Consider the following 18143-nt stretch of genomic DNA (forward strand, 5'->3'; position numbering starts at 1 on the left):
AGAAACCAGGGCTCCTACTTACATCCTTCCGCTGTAGGATGCTGCAGGAGGGAGACTCTGAACAGGTACAGAGATGCTGGCACTTCCAAAAGGACATTTACCTGTACATTTTGAGGAAGAAGCAGTGATTTGGGGCAGTCCAGTCCAGTCCTCCCATCCTCAACATTCTGGATTTAAAGCACTCCAATTTGAAAGCCTACGACTATTTCTGAGCCCCCACCAAGCTAACCTGCACCCTTGCTAGAGCAGGACTTGGGAAGATGGGACCTGAAGGGACTCCCTGGGGACCACCCAAATGCAGCCTCCTCTAGGGCAGGGCTCAGAGTGCATCCCTCCTACCCAAAGGGAACTTTGCAGAGCACTTGTGCTTCTACAAAGCAAGAAGCAGTCCTTACACCAGCTCTAATTACAGCCACATTCTAATTAACCTTTAATTAGAAGTTATCACCAGAGCAGGTATAGGCCAGCAGGTAGCAGCAATGGCTCAGAGGGGCAGGCAGGGTTTGGGGGAGCTGATGGGCTTACTCAGTGCCACACACACACACAAGGTGCTGGATTTTCTTTCCCTGCATCCTTGCAGGCAGGGAGAGATGCCATCTCCTGCAGGACAGGTCACTGGCTGCCAACGCTTCCGCCTCTGCTAGGGCTGCAGGGCACTGCTCAGCCCCCTGAATTTGGGCCCACCCAACGTGGACATCTCCTCCTGCGTGGCCAGCTCCACAGTCTGAGTGGTGCTGCAGCAAAGCGTGGGTGAGACTGGGAGCAGGGTATGCAGCAGCAGAGGTATAGAGAGGGTTTATTCCAGGCACACAGCTCACAACAGCCCTGAGCATCCCGCACACAAAGAGATGCCCACTCAGCCCTGGGGACCCTCATCTCCTGACTCCATCCCCCAGCTGCACCCTTGCCCCCAGAAAGCAGCAAGCATCACAGTGATGTCACTTGGGTGCCACCAAGCTGCCCTGCCCAGCTCCCCAGTACACACCACTCTACATGCTTCAAGGGACCGAGGCAATTTGGGACTTGTGCTCCCCAGCCCAGCTGTAAGCAGAGGGTTTGGAGCACGTTCAGGTGGGGTGCGTGCATGGAGAAATGAGAGCTCCCTCCCAGATGGGGAGAGGACTGAAGGGCACTGCTATTACAGCCGGTTCACTGCAGCCCAGCTGCACTGCACCGTGAGGGTCTGTGATGGGAAGGCTGCAGTCCCCCCCCTCCCCATCCAACAGCGGCTGAGAAAGTGCCCATTTGGAAATGCGAAAGAATTCATTTCAATTAAACATGCCTGGTGCTCCAAACGAAACCAATTAATTCTCTCCATCTGAAAGCTGATTAGCTGGGATATCTGGGTAAATGGATAATAACAGGCTAATAACCCCCTCCCATCCCCGCGTGCACGCCGATGCTGCCGTGAGGTTTTTGACACAGTGTCACCAACGTAATTGCAGCATCTGTGAATAATCGTGGAGTGAATTCAGCCATCGATGGCAAGTGGCACCATCCCCAGCAGCAGGCAGGGACTGGGCAAGCACGGCCACTTCGGAGCCAGCCAGACACCCCATTACCCGCTTCCAGCCTTCTGCCCCCCACAGCAGCATCAATCATGGCACGAGCCCCGTGGCACTGGGGCCCCCTCTCTGCAGCAGCCCATCTCTGCTCACCCACTGAGTGACACCAGTGGGGGCTTGTTAGGGCCAACCATGGCCATATAAGTTGGGTGTTCAGTTGACAAGCAGTAACTCATTCATGCAAACAGGCTTCAAACCAGGCTTTGTGCAAGGAAAGTTGCCCCCCCCAATCCCCAAAATCTCCTTCATCCCGCCCAGGAAGGCTCTGCGGGGCATCCCCGGGCATGGCAGTTCCCAACTCTCCAGCCCTCCTCTCTCCCCATGGCTCTTATTATTAGCTGGTATTTAACTCCACTGTTCAATTAATTTCCTCATCCTTCCCCCTCAACTCCTGCCCTCTGGGATGGGCTCCCCCCCTGCCTGGCCCAGGGACAGAGGGCTGGTGTTAACAGGCAGGGGAGAGCTCTGCACCTCCACCCCAAATCGGCGTTATAACCCCCCCAGTTTAAGCATCCCCCAGGCACAGGACAGGCAGTTCCAGGAGCCGCATAGAGGCCTGGCCACCAGTGTCCTCAGGGACTTCAAACAGCTGAACCCAGATGCAGGGATGGCAGCAAGCAGGAGAGGACAGGGGAAGGCACAAATCCATCCCACCCTCTTCTGCGTTCCTTGTTCCCTCCAGTCCCCAAGTCATCCCCAACGCCACCGCAGCCCTGGCCCCGCAGCTCAACCCTCCAGGTCCCTGCCGAGGGGTGGCCGCTGGCTGGGGAATCAGTGGCAGGAATTTTCCAACTGTTTCCCTCCAACCCCCCCTCCCCCAGTTGGAAAGTGTTGATTAGCTAGAAAACACTCTCCAATAGGGTATTTTTGGTTAAGAGCAATCTCTGAGCCAAATCGCGTGCGCAGAGAAAAACAAAGATCTCAATACTGCTGCCATTTTCTAATCAAATTTCCTTTTACTAATTTGACAGGCCTGTTTTGAAAAATCTAAATTTAAAGCTAAAATAAAAGTTAGATTCCATAGCTAAATAGAAATCAGGATGAAATATTTCAAATGGAGCTAATAAAGCCCTTCCACCCACACCTTTGGGCTCACAAAGCACCTCTCCACTCCTGATTTGCAGGTGGTGGGCATTGAGCTTTGGTTTGCTTACCCGCCCTGTCACACACAGGCACTCCTCAACAGTTTGTTTTTAGCTTGTATGAGGCAGGAAAACCACCTCCCATCCAGCTTCAGCTCCATTGCAGCTCAGCCCAACACGGTGCCTGTCCTGCCACCTGGGCTGAGTTCACAAGTGCACATCAAATCTAAATTAAGCACAGCCCAGGCAATGCTCCCATCTTCAGAGGAGGCCTGGCCTCCCGCAGAAGAAACAGCTTTGCCTGAGGAGAAAGCATTCATGGGAGATGCAGATACAGCCGTATGTTCCCACAGAAGCTTGCCTAGGTGGCAAGGTGAAGGCGGGCAGCGAGGCAGGAGAGAGCCCCCGGGGTAGAGAGAAGCATCCATTTGAGAGGCAGCACAGATCTGCACGGGCTCCTCCGTCTTTTAAACCCTCCCCCTGCTCAAAACAAAAAGATCCTCTTGGTCCCCAGGCGCCCAGCTGATGTCCTCAATCTGATCTCCTTTCAGGCTTTCATCACAGAGTAATTTCCCACAGGACAAAGGAAGACAAAAAAAAGAACAGAGTGCTTTAGTATGGTGTATAGACAGAGTGCTGGAAACTTGGTTCAACCTTTCTGGTCCGTGCCTGCACGGTCCTTGGGCAAGCCCCCAACTCAGGGAGCCCAGAATACCCAGTCAATGCAAAACACCGAGGTGAAGGCAACCTTCCAGTCCATGGCTGGAGAGCACCTGGATGCAAGACCAGGTGAAATCAGTGCCCCACATGCCACCACAGCAGAGTGGTACCTGAGAGGACAAGGAAGCTGCTTAGCTCTTTGCTAGACACCACCCTGAGCAACAGCACCCTACACTGGGATGCTCTTCACCAGGAGTTGTGGCCAAGAAGGCACGGTCCTCCAACCCCTCCTGCTGCACAGGTCCATCCTGACCTCCCTTGGGGTTTTGCAGACAGACTTTCCACACCAGTGGGGATTTTCCAGGGGTGGCAGGGCTAGTTCACACACTCAAGCCTAGGATCTGAGACACCACAGAGGGGACAGCCAGCACAGGCAAACAAGGGAAACCCTCCCTCCAAGGCAGGCAGAAGTTCTCCATCAAGGAGTTTTCAAAACAAGCTCTTCTCTCCTGGCAGCCTCAGCAAAGGGCTGGGACAGGCTGCAGCACACAAACAGGACCTCAGGAGCCCAAATGGGGCCAGAGCCACTCCATGTAAGAAAGCAATTAAAAGAATAAGGCCCAGGACTCTAGTCCCTCTCCTGTATACCCATTTCAAGCAGCAGCACACACTCCCCTCTGCTTCCACCACAGCCCCTCTCCCTTAACTCATCCCAGGGCACAGCTAAAGACCTGAGCCACCTCCAGCCACCAGCATGGCTTGGCCATGCCACAGCAGACATGCTGGTCTGCTCCTGGCCCTCGGGGATGCTCAGCCCTCCAGAGAAGAGGCAGAGCTGCCTACACACAGCCAGTGCAGGCAGCAGACTGTCACAAGCCCTAAAGCTGCTCCTTCCCATTGCCAGGTACAAAACATTGATCGTTTTAACATTCCCAGTGACAGCCCAGGTTTCCCTTTCCAAAGGACACCAGAGATAAAAATCTATGCGACAGCCAAGCAATTGCAGCAGGCAATTTAATGTGATAGCCCCAGATAGCACGAGAGGAAAAGCCTGTCCCAAGAGCACTGGGTGATTAAAGTCACACAGTCAGCGACTGTGTCCCTGCCTGGCCCGTAAATGCTCACCATGGAACAAGGCCAGTCTGCAAACGGGGGGCTTAAAGACCCCCTTTTGGGTATTTAAAGCATGGGTGCAACCCCGAAGAGGAGGGCTGATGGGGTCAGCAGCAGACAGGGCTGCTCTGGGGAGATGTGCCGCAAGGCCCTGAGCTGCAACACCATGTGTCCACCGTGGATGGGTCTTGCCAGAGTGAGATCTCAAGCTTTAGGGGATCTGAAGATAGTTTCCCACACCTCCTCATTTCCACCTTCATTTTCCTTCTCCTCCTCCTCGCACATCTCAGTGATGCTCTTTAACAGTGCAACTGAGCCTGAAGATCCTCCCCAGCCAACACAATTCTACCATTAACTTCTGCCATGAACAGTTTCCACCCTTACACCAAAGAGGTGACACATGGCCCTGGTAGGGACCAAGCGACCCCACAACGCTCCCAAGCTTCAAACATGTGGGGATGAAAACAGCAAGACCTACAGTCCCACAAGAGTGTCAAGAACCTGCACCGGGCTTCAGCGTTCCTCTCCTTGGTGATCACCCTGCCATGTTGGACACGCTTTCTGGGCTTCCCCCAAGGCGAGGTGAGCCATGCATCGGCAGAACAGCCACCGAGCATCAGCTCAACCCATTGACACTGAAGAGCTCAGCAACCCAAATGCTTCACTGCGCCATATCATTGCCCTGCATGCAGCAGCTCTCCCCGCTTTATGGTGACATGCCACCACCCATGTCTGCCAGCTCAGGGCAGAGGGGGACAGTAGTTTCTACTACAACTCCAAGGGAGCCCTTACTGCTGGCTAGGGCTGCCAGGCATCAGGATACCAAGCTATCCATCCCAAGGACCTTCTTATGCACCAGAGACCCCTTAGGAGGAAGAATAACAGTGCATTTAGGAGGCTGCCCAGAGTCACCCCTTTCCCAAAGCACGTCTGAAGCTCAGGGCTTTCTGCCCACCCAGGCTCACGGAGGGCAGCTGGTGGGTCAGGGCATGGCATGGCTGTGAAGATGTGTGCTCAGTTCCCAGATCCTGCCACAGCTGTATCTGGCCTCAAAATCATGCACTCCCTGCACCCCAGTGTCCTTTCAGCAACTCAGGAACAGCCCTGTCCCTGTTTCGTGGGATGAGAATAAATCCAAGGATAAATTCAGTAGGGTGTGCTGGGAACCACAGAAGAGCACCTCAGTTACTTATCTAAGACCAGGTGCCCTTGCACAAGCCAAACGGGGGAGTTTGTTTTAAAACCAGATGCTGAACATATCTTGCACAAGCAAAAAAGGAGCCCTAGGGAATGAAAACCCATACCGGAGGGCCTGGGCAATGGCTGCAGCTCTCCATCAGCCCTGCCTCAGGCACCAAACGTCCCAGTCTGTGGAGCAAGAGGAACGGACGTGGCTATGTGGAGCACGGGCATGTCCCATTTTTCAAGGGACAGCTTGAAAAGAAAAATAAAAGTGCTTAGACCCCTCCTCATAAAAAGCAGCAGCAGTGGTAGTCCTCCACATGCACATGTGTCTGCAACCTCTGACCGAGGAGCCGCAGGCAATGCTGGGGCAATGGGAGGATGCCAGCCTACATTCCTGCTCGCTATCAGGAGTGAGATACTTGAAGCTAAATCCTCAGAGCTAAACATTTACAGGAAAAGGATTTCCATCAATCACTTCAAACCACCTGCTTATTTAAATCAGTCCAAACATTGTAAAAGTTATTGGAAATACTAGGCAGTTGTAAGGTTGGGCTGAAGGCAGAATACTGGAAAGGAAACGTGTTTAGGTGGGGTTTGTAAGGGTGCTCCTCCCTGGGTCAGCCACAGTCCAAGCCCAAATCTGAGACAGCGCAGGCTGGAAGAACTGCCTGAGGGGACGGGGAAGTCTTGCTGAATGGGACAGAGAAACATCCATCACCAGTGATAAAGGGTTATTGATCCTGCCCCAGGGCAGAGAGAGGGATTTTAATGACCTCTCCAAACCCCTTCCACTCTGGAGATCTTGTGGAAAAGTAATCCTCACCCTGCAAAACCCTTGAGAGAGGCAGTACTCCCCAGAGTACCCCAACTGATGCCAGTGCCATCGACAGGGTAGGCACACGTGGAACGTTTGAGGTACTGAAAAAGCAGCTCCCCCACTCAAAAAAAACCAAAACAAAAACCACCCTGCAGTCACAAAACACTGCACCTTCCAAAGCCAAACCACTTCAGCATTAACCTGAAAAACTTGTTTAAAAAAATGACAATGAAAAATTAGCATGGCTCCACTTGTGCAGCCTGGGGCATACAGGTGAAACTTCCATTTGCACCGCTCTCGCCAACCTCCAAACCCCAGGGACCAGAGGCAGCCTTCCAGGGATGCTCAGTGCAATAAAAGACATTGACAGGCGCAAAGATAGCAAAGGTCATTTGCTTATCCACTTCATATTTGTGTTTTCAATATTTGCACTGTCAAGATGTTTTCCAGCACAGATAATTGTTTAAACCTGAAACTTCTCAGAACACAAACATACAATTAGCAATTCCCTCCTCAATTTGGAAAGGAAGAAGGAAGTGCAAGGCACAATTTAAGTCTGTATAAACCAGAAAAGAGCAAAGAACTAGCTAGATGTGAATGTAGTTAAATTAAAAAATAAAAAAGTCATGGTTCCTGTTTCTGTACATTAGCCCCTTTAGATCCCAGATCAGTAGAAGTTATATATACACATCTACATGAAATTTGTATTTCACATATATGTACACGCACACACACACAGAGACATATAAAATGCATGAAGTGCTTTTGCTCATACGCCAGCTCTTCGTATTCGCCTGCTGAAGAGTCCTGGTGGGATGCCTGGCCCCACCATGCCGAGGGGCTGACGGGACCCTGCGAGCAGCCCCCGGCTCCAGCCCGTGAGCTGCGATGCCAAACAAGCAAGCAGGCGCACGGGAGCTCGCATCAGCCGTGCCACCGAACAGGTCAGGGAAGCATATGGTGTGCATGCTGGGTGCTGGAGGGAGGATGACCTCCTCCTCCTCAGCAATTTTTAAGGCCTCATGCATCGTGAGCCAGGTCTCCAGCTGCCCTTGCTCGAGGTGACAAGAGGAACTAGGGCATTTTTTTCTGCTATCAAACAAGACGCGAGACTTGCGCACATCCTCTGATGTGATACAGCCTCAAGGCTACAGGGTTATGTATTCAGGGCTTGTCTCGGCCTCGAGCCCCAGCCCCCAGTGCCCTTCTCCAGGACAGCCACATCACTGCCAAACCCTTCAGAACCTCACACGGGGTCAGGCCTCTTAGCTGGTGAGAGACCTACTGAGATGCATGAGTAGCAACTGGGTAGACAACCCACCCTTCAAATCGAGTTCACCCCGCAGCAAAGGTCAAGCTGTTGTCACACCCAGCCCTTCAGCTTCTCCTCATATTCACCCCTCCTCATGACATACCCCTTCTCCTGCGCCCAGCCCCGTTCCTCTCCTATGTTTACACAAAGCCTGAAAACCCTTCCCAAGGTGAGCTCTTGTTTCACTTGAGCATCACCATGATCTACAAGGTGGATCGCAAGAGCCCCCTTTCACCTCCCTTCTCTGCAGAAACCATCCTTTTTTGCTGCTCATCCCTCCCCATGTGAAACAAGGATGCTTCACGACCTTGCCAAGTGTGCTGAGAAGAGCCTGAAGGACATAAGAACTCCTGAAGAATGACTTAGTACCAGTTACCACATTAGCTGCTCTCCTGACCAACATCCAAGTGCTGCTGCCTTTCATCAAAAATATGTGGGAAGCCACAAACCAGACACGAAAGACAAGAGGAGAAATATCTGCCCGTCCCCAGCTTCTCAGCCCTGGGAACCAACAGAGCTCAGGGACAGCCACAGCTCTGGCCCCACAGGGCCACCTCGCAAAAGGGGGAGCAGGGGGTGAGCAGAGCCACCCTGAGAGCACAGGGGCTCTCCCCGCTCCAGGAGAGGACCAGCTTTGTGAAGACATATGGCTCCACTCCACACTACGAGCAATGACTCCACCATGCTTCCAAATTCCAGCTGCCTAAGCGGTTTTTGCAGATATTTCCTCTTTCTTTGCAATCATTTGGCTAATAAGATGAGCAGGTTGGGCTCATTTATTTTGGACACTGTTTTTGGGTCATTAGCAGAAAGGCTAATCATTGCATTGGCAGAAAATATCACTTCTGCTTCAGAGCTGGCTGCACAGCATGGGGAGGGGGAGAGAGAACAGGAGCTTGACAGAGCCTTTAAAAAAAAATATATAAAAACAAGTTACATGCCTGTAGAAGTGGAATTTTCCTCTGCTATTTCCCAAAGCACCCTCTGCTAGGATGAAGCGGGCAGACTTCAACGCCCGAGGCTGCTCTGCAGAGCTCGCGCTCTCTCCCACACACGTGCCACCTCCGAGGGCCCCAAGAAGGAGCGATGCTCGTGGCAGCAGCCCAGCCTCGCCGCCTCCCTTGCTGAGCTGCAGCGACATGCCCTGGTGGTGCTCAGCCCTCCAGGGAAGAATCACCTTCCTCACCAACAGGCAAAGCCAGGTGGGACACCAAGAGCCCTGGGGCACAAGGTGCAAGAGCCCTTTCTGGGATGCTTTGGGGTTAGGAGAGCATATCAGATGTGATGCCTTTGCTCTGTTCCCAACATCTGAGTACCAAAAGCTACCTACAGAGAGTTGTTGGAGACATTTAAAGAACATTTTGTATTTGGTGGTGAAGGCTGGAGTGCCAGTGGGGATGCTGAACCGCCAGGCATTTGCAGAGCTGAAGCTGGAATTTCCAGGAGACAGCAAAGCAGAGCCCTTCCTGTTTCTCTCTCAAGAGAAGAGAAAGCAGAAGCAAAAGACAAACCCCCATGACATATCCGTGCCAAAACACAACAGCACTGCCCAGCAAAGCTGCTCCCCAAGGCTTGGCTGCCACAAAACCACCTCTCACCAAGGGCCCTGGGAAAAAAGTTGCCCTGCAGACAACCTGCTAAGGCAGAGCACAGGGACACAGAGCTGCTGCCTGTTCCCATCTCACAGCGCAGCAGAAGCAGTCGCTGCCTTCACCGACTGACCTGGCAAAGTCAGAAATGAGGTGCTGGGGGGGAACAGCTGGACATGAGACAAGTCGTCCTCTTCAACAGACAGGCAGCCAGCACACCTCCCGCTCCCCTCCTCCAGCTTCATCTGGCCCCAAATGTCCCGGCTGTGTGCGCTGCCAGTGATACCACGACCTTGGCTGCTCTTGGCAGCATCCTTGGGGTGAGCACAGGCTGGGCCTCCCACCTCCCCGGGGAGGTTTTCGGCAGCCATCCATCAGCTCCGTGCTTCCCCTGCCGCTCTCTCCAGCTCTGCAGCCGAGAACCCCAACACACTTGCCAAGCGAGTGCTGCGAAGCGGTGATACGGGGAGGGAGCTGGGCAGGGCGACGGGGTGGCAAAGGTTGGGAGGAGGGATGCCAGAAATTTGCCTCCCACCAGCTTGCCTTGAGCCACACTGTGCCGAAGACCTTCCCGGTATCCCCACGGGGCCATCTCACTGCACTCCCTGGGCAAAGCCCCCCCCAAGCCCCGCTGCAAAGCCAGCCACTCGCTGGGGAGCCCAGCGACAAAAGGGGAGCTTGGGCTTGCTCTGCAGGGCGCTCCAACCAGAGAAAGGAAAGAAGAAGATTTGGGAGCTAATTTAGAGCTTGGATTTCCTAAGCCTTTTCAGACATCGAGGCTATTGGCAGGCAGCATTACAGTCCCTGCCAGTCTCAGCAGCTATACAATGTCCTTCCCTTGGCAAGGGCAGCAGTGGGGAAAAAATAACACACAAAAAACAAGGGACATGTGATGGAGAGCTTGGCTGAAGGCTCCCTCCCCCCGCTGACCTGCATGCCAAGGAGGAAGAGCATGAAAAAAAAGTGAAAAGTGGCCCTTTAAAAAGGAAAGAAAAAAACCACACTACTTGTTTTGCTAAGGGAAACATGGCTGAGCCAAGGGGAGGGAGCTATGGCAGGAGGTGAGCGGACACAACCTGGGGCCATCGATTTGCTCGGTGACCAAGGCAAAGTCATCACCCTCCCCACATCCTCCAGCCAGCACAAGGAAAGCAAGGCTCCCACTGCCTCCTCCGCAGGCAGGACGGAGCAGCTGCATTTTGCACAGCCCCCCTGCACCCCACAGTGCTGTACAGAGCCCCCAAAAGCAGAACCTCCACCTCCCGAGAAGGCATCGTGCCCACTCCAGTGCCCTCACCCCAGCGAGCCCACAGAGATAAGTGCTGTTAGGTGCGCAGCTCTGCTGACAGACTTGAGTGGATGGGGGTGAAATAAGAGGGATTTTGCCACAAAGTTTCATGCTCCAAAAAGGTGGGGTGGTGGGGAGCCTCCTCTCCCCTCCCTGGCATACTCAGCAGTCCCCACAGAGGTGGCTGCAGCAGGAAGGAGCTCGCCAGCAGCCAGAGGGTAGAGAGGGCGAAAGCCTCTGCGGCCACAGCATCGCAGATGGGAGCAGCAGCTTCTCAGGGAAGGACAGGCAGGATGAGTCCAATGTTTAATTGCCTTTTTTTTTTTCAAGGGAGAAAAAAGGAAGGAGACCAATTATGAGAGCAACCATGACAACCCCAGTCATCCAGCCCAGGAACAATCCAAGCACAGCACCCACGTGCAGATCCCCCGTCCAGATGATAGCTCTGCCCCCAGCTGCAGGGCAGTACCCACTATCGAACAGGGTGGCTTTACCCAAGGAGGGATGTATAACCCCCACCCAGCCACTGCAGCGGAACAGGTGATGGGAAAGCACCCCAGCATGGAAAGGGAGCCTGGCGAGAGATCGTATGCCAGCAGAGACACCCAGACACAGGCAAGGCATGGTCAGGTGAAGTGTGATCACTTACAAATGGTAGTTGGCAAAGATACACATGACTTTATTATTAAAGGCACTCTTCCCATCGTTGTGCATCACGCTGGCAAGCTGAGCACCATGTATCTCTACAGGTTCAGCTACCCCGTGCAGTGCCTGGAAAGCTCGAGCCAGCCCGGGGAGCAGAACAGACTGCTCACATGCACACAGCACTCCCACCACAAAAATCTGCTCAGTTAGCAAAGCCAGGATCTTGGTATCCTGCCTGTGGAGTACAACTGGCCCAAAGCCAACATGGGTCACTTCCACCCAGGACTACCTCCTGCCGCATGGCACCAGCCATGCAGCCAAGGCCAGCGGTGGGCACACAGACAGGGTCACACACCTTTCAAGGGTCTGCAGCTGCCAAGGTCAATGTTTTCCCCATGTTTTTCCCCATCTCAGTTGAAGAAGAGCACTGCCACACTGTCGGGAAAGAGCTCACCCTCAGTCCCCTCTGGGAAAGCTCTGCCTGGCAGTGGTGTGGGGTGCTGGGGCTGGCAGAGGGGTATGAAGTCCAGGGCAGTGGTATACAGGGACTGCTGTAGCCAAATCCAAAGCAGTCAGTATCATAAAGTAGGAGCAGTTTGGTTGAAAAAAATATGTCTGGATCTGTGTGTCTGCCTAACACCAGCCTCAGCCGTCCCTGCAGACCATGCACAGGCTGTTGAAATGCTCACGCAAACCCCCAGCTCCCTGCTGGGGGGGGGGGGCAGGAGAAACACAAGCCAGCAAACAGCCCATCTCATTCCTCCCTCCCAGGGAGCACAGGGTTGAGCAGGGAGAAGAATCAGGTCACTTCACTCCTCGGGTTTGGCAAGATTATTCCTCAGTTCCCAGGACTAAGCAGCAGCTACTAGAACAACCTGGCTGACTCCTCCTCCTCCCCTTGGCCCTCAGACAACTGGAAGATGAGCTGGGCTGCATGGCAAAGGTGGTTCAAGTACACGGAGAGGAGAACTGAAAACTGCTCCACTACAGCTAGTGCTGCAGCATTCATCCCAGCAGAAGCCACAAGCATCCCAGGTAGATCTGGGAAAGGGTGACCACAAACCGGTACTGAGGATGCCTTGAGACAAGGTCAAGGTAGCCCTCAAAGAGACAGCTAAGATCTGTCAGCCCCACCAGCATGCCGAGGCCCAACCAGCGTGCCCAGGCAACTGGTTCGCAAGATGTTTGGTGCAAAATAGGACCAGTGACAAGTTGGCTGCATCGTTCCAGGAGCTGTAGGCAGTGACAGCACCAGCCCCTCCTCACAGGGCACATAAGGTGGGCAGAAAAGCTTTCACTGGCAGCTTACACTCTTCCCCGACCAGGGAGGGCATGGCCAGATCCACATCCCCTCCCATAACCTCAGCCTAAGGGCACAAACCTTCCTTGACAAGTGGATCCTCAGCGGCACAGCCCAAAGGCAGCTCACAGCTTGGTAGCTGGATGCTGTGGGGCGAGAGGAATCCTTGGCACTAACTCAAGTGATAGGTTGACGTACCTGGCTCTGTTGTCTCATTTCTGTTTGTTTCTATAAGCCTTGCAGCAGTCATTGCTTTCGTTTGTAGTTTGTGAATAAGCCTCTTCCTTATCTAATCCCATACCACGGATGGCTGGCAGCGCACCACTCCACCCCATGGCACTCTCCGAAACCAGCACCCCAATAGTCACCCCCCCGTCACCTCCCAACCGCATGAGGCTGCACGCAGCTGAAGGGGGTTGCAGGTGTACCTGAACCCGCAGAGTCCCCAGAGGGACAGTGTCTAACAGCTGCACATCCCGAGCCCCTGCCAAGAGGAAGGGCAGTGGGAGAAGCAGCTGCCCTGCCCTCGCCGTTCCCGAGGTCCCAGCTGTCCCAAGGATGCAGTGTGGGATCAGGTCCCCGGTACCCAGCTCTGCTGTCACCCCACGTAGCCCTCGCCTGCCTCGCTGAGCTGAATCCGGCATGTGAGCTGGTCGGTGAGTTCAAATCATTAATTTCTGCGGCAGAGGGAGTCTGACAGGCCCGGTGCTGGCGTGAATAATGATGGATCTCCAGGAGAGGCCAAGCAAAACCTAGAGCTTAATCGTAGCGAGAGACTCTCTTTGGGGCATTAACCAGTGCCCTCCATCCAGCCGTTCCCCTCATTGCAATTTCACGCTGCTGACGGCTGCCACGTCGCCGCAGCTCACAGCACCCACACAGGGCTGCCCGTCCCTTTACTTCTGCCTTATCAAACCACCCACCAACACAGACCTCTGCAGAACGATGCTCCCAAAACGCTCCAACGCTTGCAAAAGCATCAGCAAATTCAACACTGAGGCTGCTCTCTGCTCCCCCAGCAATCGCTGCCATCGCCACCTTAGTTTCACACTGAGCTCATGAGTTTGGTGCAATGAGGAAAACCATGCCCAGGACAGCAGGAGAGCTCAAGCTTGCCTAAGGGGTGGCTGGCGATGAGTTCCTAACCAGATATGCCTCTGGGAACGGAAACGGAGATACCTGACATCACTAAAGCATCAGCCAGCTTTGCTGTCATCCTCCTGCAGGCGGGTTTCTTGCCTCCTCATCCAAAAAAAAAAAAAAAAAAAAAGTCGGCTCCCTCTGCCCTGAGGAGCTAGAAAGAAGGAAGCTAGAAGGGAAAACAACCAGTTTCCCTGTTGGATAAAGAGCAACACAACAAATGAAGTGCCAAACCCCTGAAAGCCGAGCGTTTCTCAGCAGAGCTGGGGCTGACGCTCCCGCTTGCTCCCACTCCAGCTGCTGCCATCACAAATCCAGCCTGGCCCTGGGGAGCTCCCACCCAGGGCAAAGCCCAGCCATCCCTAACAGTTCCCTGCAAAAAATAATTATTTTCCTGCAGTTTTAGATAACTGGATTTTAAAAATAAGCATAATTACTTTTTTTTTCCCCTCCGTTTTCCTTTGCTGCACATCGTGAATGCAAGGCTGCTGCTCGGAGCTGGCAGAGACCTTTTGAAGGCTGAAACGGAGCTCGCTCCCTCTTGTCCGGGGGGATGGAGGTGGGAGGGAGAAGGCGGAGTGGGAGCAGTGACAGGTAAAAATAACCACACTTGGCCTGATGTTGCTCCCAATTAAGCCAGTGGGAATTTTGCCCAACTTCCTACAGCAGCAAGATCCAGACACGCTCATAAAAAAAAAAAGTCGTCTGCTATATTAGCAGCCTTATGATGATCAGAGAAAATCACATATGCATGAGCTTCTTCCTCCTGTTTCATGCTGGTGGATATTTGAGCATTCCCTTCACCAGGGCCAGGTGCTGCAGAGGCTGGAGACACATGGTGGGTGATCATAGACCCACACCACCTTCCCCCCACGTCAGCGCATCTTCTCTGGGTTAGGCACAGTTACTCCACGAAGAGCTTGGCAAGATTCTTCAAGGGATGGTTTATCTGCTCAGACAGTTTCACATCAGCTGAAACTAAAGCGTAAGTGGTTTTGGGGAGGATACGGAAAGTGTTGAAGAGTAGAAACATTTCATTCTGACACTTTCCTGAACAAAAAGCGCTCTGCCTTTTCACAGTATAACGTTACCTTGTGAAACCAAGTTCAATTTATTTTTAAATGGAAGAAAAAGCCCAAACTGAAAGCAAACATCTTATTTCTAGGGACAAATATGATATTGCATTTCATCCTGTCATTAACACTTACTCCCATCTTTGGGATTTGCCAACCAAATGAAAATAGTCTTTCGTAGTGCTGAAATGTAAAATCTTTCACAACCACCTTTAAGCTATTCTGCATGAGGTTCATCACAGTTCACCTTTACATGAGCCAGTGCCTAATACTGACATTTTAACTGATGCAAACATTTCTAACTTGCATTCAAACAAGAATAACTACCTAGAGAAGCGAGATCTGCAGATAACACGAGGTTTGAAGGAAAAAAAGTAAGATTTTCCTCCTTGTCTGAAGACAATCTAGCCTTCAAGCCCACAGGCTCTCCCTTGCAGCTGAAACAAGAAAAAGCAAACCCTAGGGCGAGGAGCATCCCCCAGCACCTGCCCCCTGCATCCCCAGGGTCAGAGCCTGCGCTGTACCAACAGAAAGCCAGAGACAGTGCTAGTCCTGGAGGGAGGCGAGGACTGTGCCAGGTGTCCCCCACTGTGCCCCAGCACAGCCTCGCCGGCAAGGGGACAGCACCCTGCCCTCTGCCAGCATCCCCGTCACCCAGCCAAGAAGCACCCTGAGGCAGGTGGTGACATGTCTGCAGCCTGGGAAAACGCTCTCCATCATAAGCAATTACCTTAGAGCCAGGGGCCATCCGCCCCCAGCCACCACTGCACCTCCCAGAGAAGTCGGCAGCCACAGGAGTTTTCCTGGATTAACGTTTCGTGACAATTTTAACGCCATATGCAGTTTTGAGCCTGGCAGTTTAAAGCGATTAGATCTAGGCTGGTAGCTGCAAAGCATTTCCGTGTTTACGTCAATGTTTCAAAGGTACAGATCAAATACTCCCGGCACTTTACACACAGGATTAGCACTGGGCTCCCGCATGGAATTGCTCTCTCCAGGAGCCCAACAGCTTGGCAAGACCCGAACTGCACAGGACAGGGATGCTCCTTCCTCTCCGACCGCTCTGCAAACCCGGAGCCAAGGCAGAGCTACCCCACCAAAGCCTGGCGTTTCCATCTGCTTCGCTCAGGCTGAGAGAAAAAGCACTGAGAAAAGGTCAAGCTACCAGCTACGCCCCGCGGCGCTGTAGATGCACAAGTATTTCTCCCAGACAGATGGTGGGAAGGGGAAAAGCGAGGAGGAGGAAGGAAAGGAACAAGTTCAAGACAAGAATCTGAAATCGGCAAACTCCCCGCGCAGCCCAGCGCACCGCGCGATAAAAATACACTGCGTGCTGTCACCAGCAGCACAGAGGGACCCGCCACGGGGGCGAAGGCAGACGCGCACGACGCCTTGCTGCGTGTCCCACCTTGAGCCACGAGCTAACGCTGCTCCGATGCTCCTCGCCCCATTTCCCAAACCTTCCTTCCGCATTTTTTCCTCCATCTCCTCACCACTTCAGCATCTCCGTTCCAGCTCTAGCCCACCCAGACTGTATCGGCCACCTTTCCAAAGTGAGCTCTTACTTTTTCCCTTCCATCCTCTTTTCTCAGCACACTTGAGGTTGGGAATTTTCTAAGGCTGCGGATCCCTCCCACGCATTCAATGCCATCTGCAAAAAGCAAACCCCTCCCAGACACTTCCTATAGCTGCTTTTCCCCCAGTACCAACTTTGATTGCTCTGGGGATGACACAGGAAAGTTAGTTTGCTGCTCAGTTTGGATGAACTAAGAGTATTTATTCAGCCTTGCTTTATGAGAGATGCAAATCAAGGACTCCAGTTACATATTTTAACACAGTGGGGGGAAAAAAAATCTGCTAGATAGAAAGCTATAAAGTGTCTAATGTATTCACAGTAGCTAAGGTAGAAAACAGAGAGGTTAGTGAAAAATTATTAACATAACAGGTGTCATTGTCACAAAAGTGACACTTTAAAGACAAATCCCCCCAAATGAATTCCCTAAACACAAGAGCACATCATTAGCTACATTTAGTCCCTGGTTTATATCGTCTCTGCAAAGGAGGAAAAGAGCAGAGAAGAGGGGGAGGGTGAATGAAAGAGGCTGCTTCTCCCAGCCTACAAAAAGTTGGTTAATGGCACATTATGGAAATGAAACTTGAAGCCGAAGAACGTCCCCACCCTGGGAAACAGCAGACGCCACCAACAGCGTCGGGGTGAGAGGGCTGGAAGGCTTGCTTCTAGCTTCGCCCACCAGCAATCCCCCCCAGCACCAGTTCAAGCGCACATGCATGACTTTATTACCATCTCCAAGGTCTCTGGACAGCACAGGGCAGGTAAAGGTTATTAGGGTGAAGCTCAGCTTCCAGCTGCGCTGAGCTCCAGTCCCCAAATTGACAGTTTGCTAGTGCTCAGCCCCACTGTCTCAGTCCCACCAGCCCCTCTGGCCACCCCAAAGCAGCTCAGGGATGAGCTTAGGGCCACCTTTAGCAGACCGGGGAGGATTGCTGACGGGACACTGCTCCGGGCAAGGTGCTAAGGGCTTGGTTTGTCATCAGCACAGAGCCTGCGGCTCCCATCCGCCTCCTGGGGATCTGGGGATGCTCCCCAGTCCATCTGCACGCACACGTGAGGAGCAGGAATGCAATTCTCACACAGGAACACACTGAGCCCAACTCCTGGGGCTTTAGGGCTTTTCTTTCTGGTTTTGTTTATTAATAAAAACAGCTCATTGGAGATCAATTTAGCTTTTTAATACCTTTCAGATAAGGAAATCTGCTGCAGCAGCAATTCTCTCCCTACCTTAATTAATTCCTAAACATATCACAAGCTGGAAGTGCATGTTTTATGAATCTGGTTGACCTCCTGGTGCAGAAACGATGACACAGATGTTGTGCCTTCTTCACTACCTCATTACTCATGTTACACCATTTTTCCCCGCCCCGCCCCAGTTGAGCTGGCTGACAGGAGCTTCAATGCTGCCATCAGGAAGCCACAGTGCAAGGAGGCAGAGTAAGGCTCAAGCAACATTTTGGATCCACTGGAGCACTGGGCTCCACTGGAGCGGCCAGCCATGCTGCAGGACACGCCGCCATGCAAGCTGTGAGCACACAGTCAGGAGAGAAGTAAATTCATTGGGAGGTTTTGCACCAAGGAGGACAAAATACTGTTGGGTAGGAAAACAAGGCACCACTCAAATGATGTCCAAGCAGAGAGGAACATCAGAGCTGAAGGAGCCCACATGTGGATGTGTCCGAAGCCTGGGGGCCCTGGAGCGATCCCCCCCAGAGAGCTGTTTGCTGGGGAGGATGGGAATAGCCCCACCTCTGCAAAGGGTTTCAGCCTTCTCTCCCCTCCCATGCACACTGGGATAAGC

General features: G+C 52.9%; 1 protein-coding gene across 2 annotated transcripts in view; it reads right to left on the minus strand.

Moving 5' to 3' along the window:
• The window catches only part of ASTN2 (astrotactin 2), a 360643-nt gene that overhangs the window by 279529 nt on the left and 62971 nt on the right, over positions 1-18143 (minus strand). The window contains exon 1 of one of the 2 annotated variants that reach the window (XM_074846674.1): positions 16178-16234. The exons of the other annotated variant lie outside the window; for it this stretch is intronic. The gene's annotated coding sequence lies outside the window, so the exon portion shown is untranslated. Of the gene's footprint in view, positions 1-16177; positions 16235-18143 lie in introns of those variants that run through there. 2 annotated transcript variants of the gene reach the window in all.

The sequence above is a fragment of the Strix aluco genome, chromosome 20 (genome assembly GCF_031877795.1).
Source record: "Strix aluco isolate bStrAlu1 chromosome 20, bStrAlu1.hap1, whole genome shotgun sequence".
Classification (NCBI taxonomy): Eukaryota; Metazoa; Chordata; class Aves; order Strigiformes; family Strigidae; genus Strix; species Strix aluco.